Source organism: Catharus ustulatus, chromosome 3, assembly GCF_009819885.2.
Source record: "Catharus ustulatus isolate bCatUst1 chromosome 3, bCatUst1.pri.v2, whole genome shotgun sequence".
In the NCBI taxonomy this organism is placed as follows: Eukaryota; Metazoa; Chordata; class Aves; order Passeriformes; family Turdidae; genus Catharus; species Catharus ustulatus.
The window spans coordinates 45,240,850-45,248,870 of record NC_046223.1 but is presented as its reverse complement, the minus strand read 5'-3'; positions in this window follow the sequence as shown (position 1 = coordinate 45,248,870).

Here is an 8,021-nt window from a genome sequence, read left to right as displayed (position 1 = left end):
AGCAAAGGAAAAATACACAGAAGGATAGTCCAAATTTACTGAAATGTACTGAAAATGTTTCCAAAATTGTTATTGTTTTGCCACAGTGAACCCATCCCTCCAGTGGCTGGTCTGAATGGGTGATGGGAAGCACTTAAAAGCAGATGTTGCTTCAGAAAAAATTTAGTTTGAGAGTAGTCAGTAAGTTATGAGTTCCTCATTTTCTCCAATTTCCCACAAAGGTGAGATTTCAAGCAACCTGTGCACAGCATTGCAGAAAAATCACAGAAGGAAGTTCACAAGCTCTGGCTCTCTGTTGGGAGGACTGGCTTGTCAGCAGTGAACCTTGAATTTTACTGTTGTTAAGTACCAATTGATCGAGAAAGATGCAGAAGGCATGCTGAGGCTTTTTGTTTGTTGTTGCAATTGCTGATATAAATTGGCTAAACCTCTAATTACCCAAATCTTGGGACTAATAATTTACATACTCTATTTTCCACTCAGTAAAATTTATTTGAGACCCAGAGGAGCACAGATTTTAGCTACTTAAATGCCAATTTTGAAAGCCAGAGGCTAACTATGTGTACTTCAACATATGTGCGGGAGTGTCAGAAGCATTTGGGCTCAGCCTTGAGCTGACTATGCTGACTTTTCAATTTAGCCTAGAGCTTATCTCCTGGTTTTGGCAGAAGTGATGAAATTTATGATCTGTCCTGGTGACATTGGAAACCGCTCCATTAACATGTCTGCGTTGTTTTGTTAGCTTTGCAAATTCATGGCCAGCTGAAAAGATCAGGTCTCACCTTGAAGAAAGACCTGAACATATCCCATTTCAAGGTTCTGTAAAAATACCAAGACAGTAATCATATTTATATTTTTTTAATAAGAGACTTTAGACAAGCTATTCTGCTGAGATAGGTAGGATATTCTCACGCGGTGCGACAGCTGATAAGAGATGTTAGTTGTATTGATCAAAGATACTGTGACAGAGAAAACCAATAGAGGGGTCTCTTTGCCTGACCTGTGTTCCTCCCTCCTTAATCTAAACCACTGGCACTGCTACATTTGGTATTCAGATATGAACGTTTATTGACTCTGACATGATTACGAGCATGGGAATGGTTTGAGACGTGACCTTCGCTTCTAAGGCTGCTGGGTAGTTCAGCCTGAGAGATCCATCATGTGTGCTTTTAAGCCTCAGCCACCCTGCAACTCACAGTGAGGCAACTCAATGAAACAAATGAAAACAAAGTCAAAGCAAGAGCAGGGAGGATCATTAATATAATCTTGGTTTCCTTTACATGGGCACGATTAACGTTTTTACTTAAACATACACTTGTTGACGTTCTAAATAACGTCTGAAAAATATCTCCTGAGTGGGTGGGTAGCTGTACTGTGCAGAGGGATGGCAAAATATGATACCCACATGTCATTCATTTGTTCACCTTGTCCTTCTGATATATGTGCCTTTGCACTTACTTGTTGTGGGGGAATTCTTTCATATACCATCTAGAATGGCATTCCTATCAGCAGGGAATCAATTAAAAATCCCACCATGGCCAACAGTTTTTAGCCATTACTGTACAAATATCTAGCTATATGAATATCTAATGTACTTTCCTGGGAGACTTGGAGGTGCCAAGATATATCATATAGATAAGAGTAACTGTCGGACATAGAACTGTGCTGGTAATCTGAGGAGATTTTGGTCTCAGTGGTTACTGGACTGCTATAGCATCACAGTCTAGGCTCCTCCCTATTGCATCTGCCCCAAAAAGTCAGACATTTCATGAATCCATCTCATATCTTCCCAGATTAAAATTTTTTGCAGCACTTTGTAAAGAATACATGTCAGACAGTACATGTGGTTTTCTGCAGAAGGACTTTGCAATGTTTGCTGGGTTCTTTTTCTGAGTCTAAGATACTGGTTTTCCTGCCTTTCTTCCAGCTTCCAAAGTGAACCAGGAGAAAAATCTCATATGGTTGAATATTTATGACTTTTCTATATTAAAAAGTTCTTGAGCTGACATGAGAAAAGCACTCCAGAGTTATGAACAGGAAGAGGCAATCTGTAAAACTGAAGGTGAAGGAAAGGTCTTTTCCTTACTGTTAAATTCCAGCCTATGCAAACAGTAGCTATATTGGAAATCAATAGCAAAACCCCCATAGATTTTGATACGAGAACAATTAGGTCACTGTTGGTTGTCTTTGAATTCCCACACTGGATGTCTATTGTTTCTTGGCTGGCATTGTCTTGAGAGACCAACTGGCTTTTTTTTCCTTTGTTTTAGATTGCTTATATACATTAACTGCAAAAATTCTTATATTAAAGCCTACTTGTAATAGTCAGGAATAGACCAGCTTTTAATTTTTATGGGACTTGTTTCCTGGCCCTTTTGTGGTTTGAAAGACAGCCAGCACAGCAAAGTGTTCATGTAACACCTTATACAGGGTTGATAAGCACAGTTATTTGAACCTTACTTAGTATTTCTGTATGATCATTATGAAAAGAAGAAAAATAATAGCAGTTTGCTACCCTCACTTGAGGCACTCTTACCACTATCTGGTGGTGATTTGCATCCACTTATGGTTCCTCAGGTGTGACTAAGAATGGAACCAAGAGTTGGTGGATTTGCTCATCTGCTGTAAAACAGAGGGTGTGGTGACCAAGGCTGTACTGTGTCATAGTACATAAGTACATACCCCTGCACAGTGAGTTGGGTTGGGGAACTGGAAGAGTTGACAACATTTTATTTCATGTTATTTTGTTTTGTTTTATTTTATTGTTCTATTTTGTTTTGCTTTATGCTGGATCTGTCTGTTCTCTTGGTTGCCCTGCAGCCAATGATCACTGACAGCAGAGGAGAAGGAGGGAGTGGGGTATTTGTGAAGGTAGGAAGGAAGGTGGGCTTATCCCCTTTCACAGCAGTCCTGAAGCTGAAGTAAGATGTTTTTAGAGATGTAGGAGCCTGAGCACCTCATGAGAGGGTGCAGGAGGACCCTGGTCCCCAGTGGAGTGGCTCCAGCTGAAGAGAGAGCACTGCTGGGCAGGGCAGAGGCTGCGCCATGGCTTCTTCGGGTGAGGAGACCCTTGCCTGCTTGGGCTTCTGCCTTGGTGGTGGGTGACAGCTGACACATGATACCCTCAGCTGGCCTAACTTGGGACAAAATCCCTAAGTCCAGAGGAGTTGCTCTATCTCAGTGCACTGAAGATTTGCCCCTTTATGGCTGTGTGAGCACCATGGGGAAGTGTGAGAGGGAGGGGTCATGTCCACTCTGGCAGAGATGGAAGGCATATTTTCACACATGGGATTCCCCCTTTGTTTAGTGGTCTGATCTAATGGGGTCTTCTAAGCAGGGGGTAAACTGCAATGCCTTCATGTTTTGTCAAGGCAAAGCTTTTTGGTTGGCTCTGTGGGTGCAGCTCCGTGGGGATGAGACTGAGTATAACAGTGTGAGTAGGCTGCTGAGTTCTCATCTCTCTAACAGGCATGTAGTTGCTTTTTTCCTTTGTGCCTCAGGTGTTTCTCATGTCCTGTGTATTTTTTAAAGCTCACACAAAGCCTTGTTCTGGCATTGCCCTGGAATTAGAAAAGATAAGAGAGATCCCTGTTCAAAGATACAGATATTGATAAATGTGTCTTGATGGGTTTTTCTGCACAACATCCTCTTTCTATGTGCGTATTTGGAGAAGCCATTCTTCACTTCTCTAAAACGCTTCTGTGTAGCATTGCTGATGCAGAATGGTTGCCACGTCCCCTGCAGAGGGGACTGATTGATCCCCATATGTACGTGTATATAATCTGTTGAGTGATTCTTCACAATAAGAGGCACTTTGCAGAAGTAAATTATTATTACTATTGTACCATTACTTTACTCCTTTGCAATAAGGCCATTTTCCCCTCACAAACTATCAGCATTCCCTGCTAGACAAATAGTAGTGCAGATACTCTCGGTATGAGTCACAGGACTGCAGCTCCTCCTCAGATAAGAAACACATTGCAATTGGAGTGCAATGCCTCTAGTCACACCTGACTCAGAAACTGGAATCCCAAGGCTGCTTTTGAATCCACATTCGTATGATTGTCACTACTCTGCCTTAGCTTGCCTGAGATTTTCACTTATGATGTCAAAAGCAGCACCTGCGTGTCTGCAGTGGACTCTGAATGACAACTCTAACCCATTATCCTAGTGAAAATAATTCCAGGGTAGGTGCTTCCAAAGCTGCATTCATACAGAGCCATCCCATGGGTGAAATGGCAAGCTGCGAGTCATACTAAGAAAATAAATCCAGAAAGTCACACTTTTACATCTGATTATATAAACAAGTGTTTGTCCCGAAGCTGCCAGTCCCAGTAATGGGATGCCCTGGCATCAATTTGGTGTTCTCACCCCCAGATGTCCCCCTAAGGAGTTACCTGCAGACTCATCATGTTATCCCATTCTCTCAAGGATAGGCACAACTCAAAACTATTTCTGTGCCTCACTCAAAAGCTTCACTGAAGAAGAATTCAGGATGGTTTGGGGATTTGTTCTTCAAGCAATCCTGTAGCAGTGTGTGCTTTAATGTATAGTGAGGAATATCTTTAGTTCTTCACTTCCTCCTGACTTTCAATGACCAGAGCTTTGGCTGTTGGTCACTTTCAGGTACTTTTTGTATTTGGGAAGACTGTAGATAGAGCTAAACTGGGAGAGCAAAGATGCTTTTCTGAAGCATGCCTACCTTTGTCATTGTACTGTCTGTAGTCAAGGTGGTGTGTGGGACAGTGCAGTTTGTCCTGTAGTGACAGGAGTCAGTGCAGTTCTGTGTGCTGTGGTGCCTGAGCTGTGGGAGTCAGTTGTTGATCTGTGCCCAAAGGCCTTGGCAGACAGTGGTTTGAAGACTGGGCACTGTTACCTGCATGTTTGCCTCCTCTGGGGTGTGATAAAGGACTATATCTTTACATCCAGAGCCTTGTACAAGTGTGTAATGAAAATAACCACAATGTATAGAACAAGCGTGTTCTGAGGAGTAAGGCACGCTGATTCTTGACAACTAAACTGCAAGAAGGTTTGAAAAAACAGAAACCAGTGATGAATATTAAACCTGCTTGCCCTTAGGAATTGGAATGATTTCACTACCTTGATTTAAGAATCAGCAATAAAAGAGAAAAGGCCAGACCTGCAAGATGGCACAAGTCACTGCAATTTCACTGAACTAAGTGGAACTGTGGTGCATCACTGAGTCATACAGTTCAAGGCCTTAAAAGCTTGAAGTTGATGGATATTCCCTGCTGATGGCTGATTATTATTGGTACACTTTGGTACATTGCTTCTGAAGTGAAGTACTCTATCAATTCAGCACATTACATGAGCCTCAGGCTTGCTTGACTTTTGTTCAACTTTTTTTTGGGCACCAGAATTTGCTCTCATTTTACAGTGATGTAGTTTGGAATAAAGCCACAAAGCACTGGCAGCACTCCTTCATGTACGCATTTGTGCAAACAAGAATATGTTTGTCCCAGTCTGAAAGTCCTTGCTGGTTTGATAAGTTGGATGTTTTTCAGGTTATTTTTATTTCTTTCTTTTCTTTTTCTTATTGCTCACTTGCTAGAGCAAAAGGGCCAGCCATGCTTAGAGTATATAGAGATGTACATGCCTTGGTCTTGGATTCCCTGCAGGCAAATGATGATGAATGTGGAGGAAAAGAAGATGGCTTTTAGTGAGTGGCCTTAGGAAATAAAATCTGCAAAAATAGTTGTTGTGCCTTGTGTTTCATATGTGCATACCCAGGAGAATTAATTTAAATGCAAATGGGAAACACATCCATACCCTTGTGTAGAAGAAATTGAGTATTTTTTTGCACAGGAACTCGTTCTTTGGGGCCAGTCTTCTGGATGTATCCATGGATTCCTCCATTGAAATGTGCAGAAACTCTTTTATTGCCTAGTTATTGATTATTTCTTATTACCTGTCAGATCTGCCCTTGACTTCAGAAGCAAGTATCTTCTGAGGTCAGTCTCCATCACGCAGCAGTTGAGTTGTTTTATTAACTATTTTCAAGACTTATGTCTTCTTTCTGTGAAATACATTTACAGTTTATTTGGCCTGGTTGCCTTTGGCAGTGATTCTGAATGGTGTGTGACCCAGCAGGATGGCTGCATCATTGGACATTTATATAAGGAATTGATGTTTGTTTCATTAGTTCCACAAATGACGGTGGGTTCCTGCAATAAACCTATTGATTGTTGCCTTTAGCTGTTTCTTCCAGAATCTTTCTATGCATATAATTTCTGACATTCTCCTTGTCAAAAAGGAGAAATGAAAAGGTGGAATAGCTACTGACAAAGGCTCAGAAGAACATTCAGTTTGAAATCTCACTTTTCTTTAGGAGCACAGTTGTTCAGTGAAGGTTTGCTATGCACACAGGGAGATAGTTCTGCCTTGCTCTTTAGCAGTGGTGGCAGAAAACCTTTCCTGTGCTCCTTTTTTTTTTGTCTGGTGTCACCTGAACATTTCTAATTTCTGCAAGTTCTGCCATTTTCTGATGGCCTTTTCTTGCTGAGGCTGAGGGTTGTTTGGCAAAAGCATATCTGAACCTTATGGAAATTTTAGCTTTTTCAGAAGGTAAAGAAGCAGAGAGAAAGTAGAAGAGGGAGAAATAGGAGGCACTAAAATGAAAGCTTTTTCTGACCTTCTTTTATAGCTTTTTTTAGTTACTTTGACTGGATATAGTCTTGTTTGCTATTGGTCATATAGACTGCATGGTCATCTTTAAATCTACGTCACTTTACATGTGTCTGTAGGAAAGTAAATTCCATCTTCTAGGGAATCAATCTCAACTTGTGCTCAGCTATGAGAAATCAATAAATGTAGTTCATAAATTATGCTAGGAAAGAGCTACTCTGAGCAGGCATCTCTGAGTTAGGAACGTTAACTTCTCTTTAAAGTCAAAGAAGTGTTTTCCTTTCATGTATCCAAAACAGCTTGGATGAGTCATTCCCTAAAACTATCAATTTCTCTCCAAAGCTTATGAAGAGATCCTAGCTTTGCTTAACTCAGTTGTAAATGTATGTTGACAGATGCCTTAAGGTCTGGTGAATCCTACTCTTGATAGCTCTAAGAATGCAAAGGGGAACTGAGGATACTTACAGTTTGTAGGAAGTGCCAGCTCCAGATTTAGAATGAGGCAATAGCTGTTGAAATTAGATACAACTGCAAATCATCCTTAATTCACCAAATTGCTAGTAACATCACACTCAGCACTAAAAGAACATGATGTTTCCTGCTCTCTGTAGGCTTTTTTAGACATGGGGAAAATTCTGATATAGCAGAAAATTGTCACAGAAGACTGCATATGGCTGATGCCTTATATAGTTTTAAAGGAAATTCCCATGACCGCATTTGACCTCTTTTTTTTTTAAAACACAATCACCATCCATAAAGTTGTGCACCTGTGTATTATCATGTATTTTGCACATGATGAAGCTGCTGAGTTATGTTAAAAGTGGCAGGATGCAAGTTGACATTCCCACCAAGACAGGAGAAAAATAAGTTGTCTGTAAAAAAGCCTTCACTTTAACAAAGTTCGTTCAGCTATGGCATGGAACACTCATTCAAGTACTGAATAAAATGGTAATTTCAGTAAATAGAGAAAAAGTACCAGAGTGTGTTTTTTGAAATACACACTCTTGATGCAATTCCCTTGCTTAATACTTTCTTCTGGGGAAAAAACATTGTTGCACATGGTACATTTTGCTAGCAAATTATCTCATTTACTCACCTGAGTTTCATACAGTTCAGTTTTAATTCTGCAGGACGAAAATTTACCCTATAAAGTATGGGCTAATTTACCCTATAAAGTATGGGCTCTAAGTGACTGACTATACAGCATATCTATACCTTGAATAACAGATTTTTTTAAACTTACTGGTTCTTTGTACTTCAGTGAAAAGAGTAGATGATGTGAATAGTTCTCTTGATTTTAGACTAGGGTCAGAATGCACAGAACCCTGTGGGGCTGAGTATCTAAGAACCAATCTGACAAGATTCATACCCCCAGT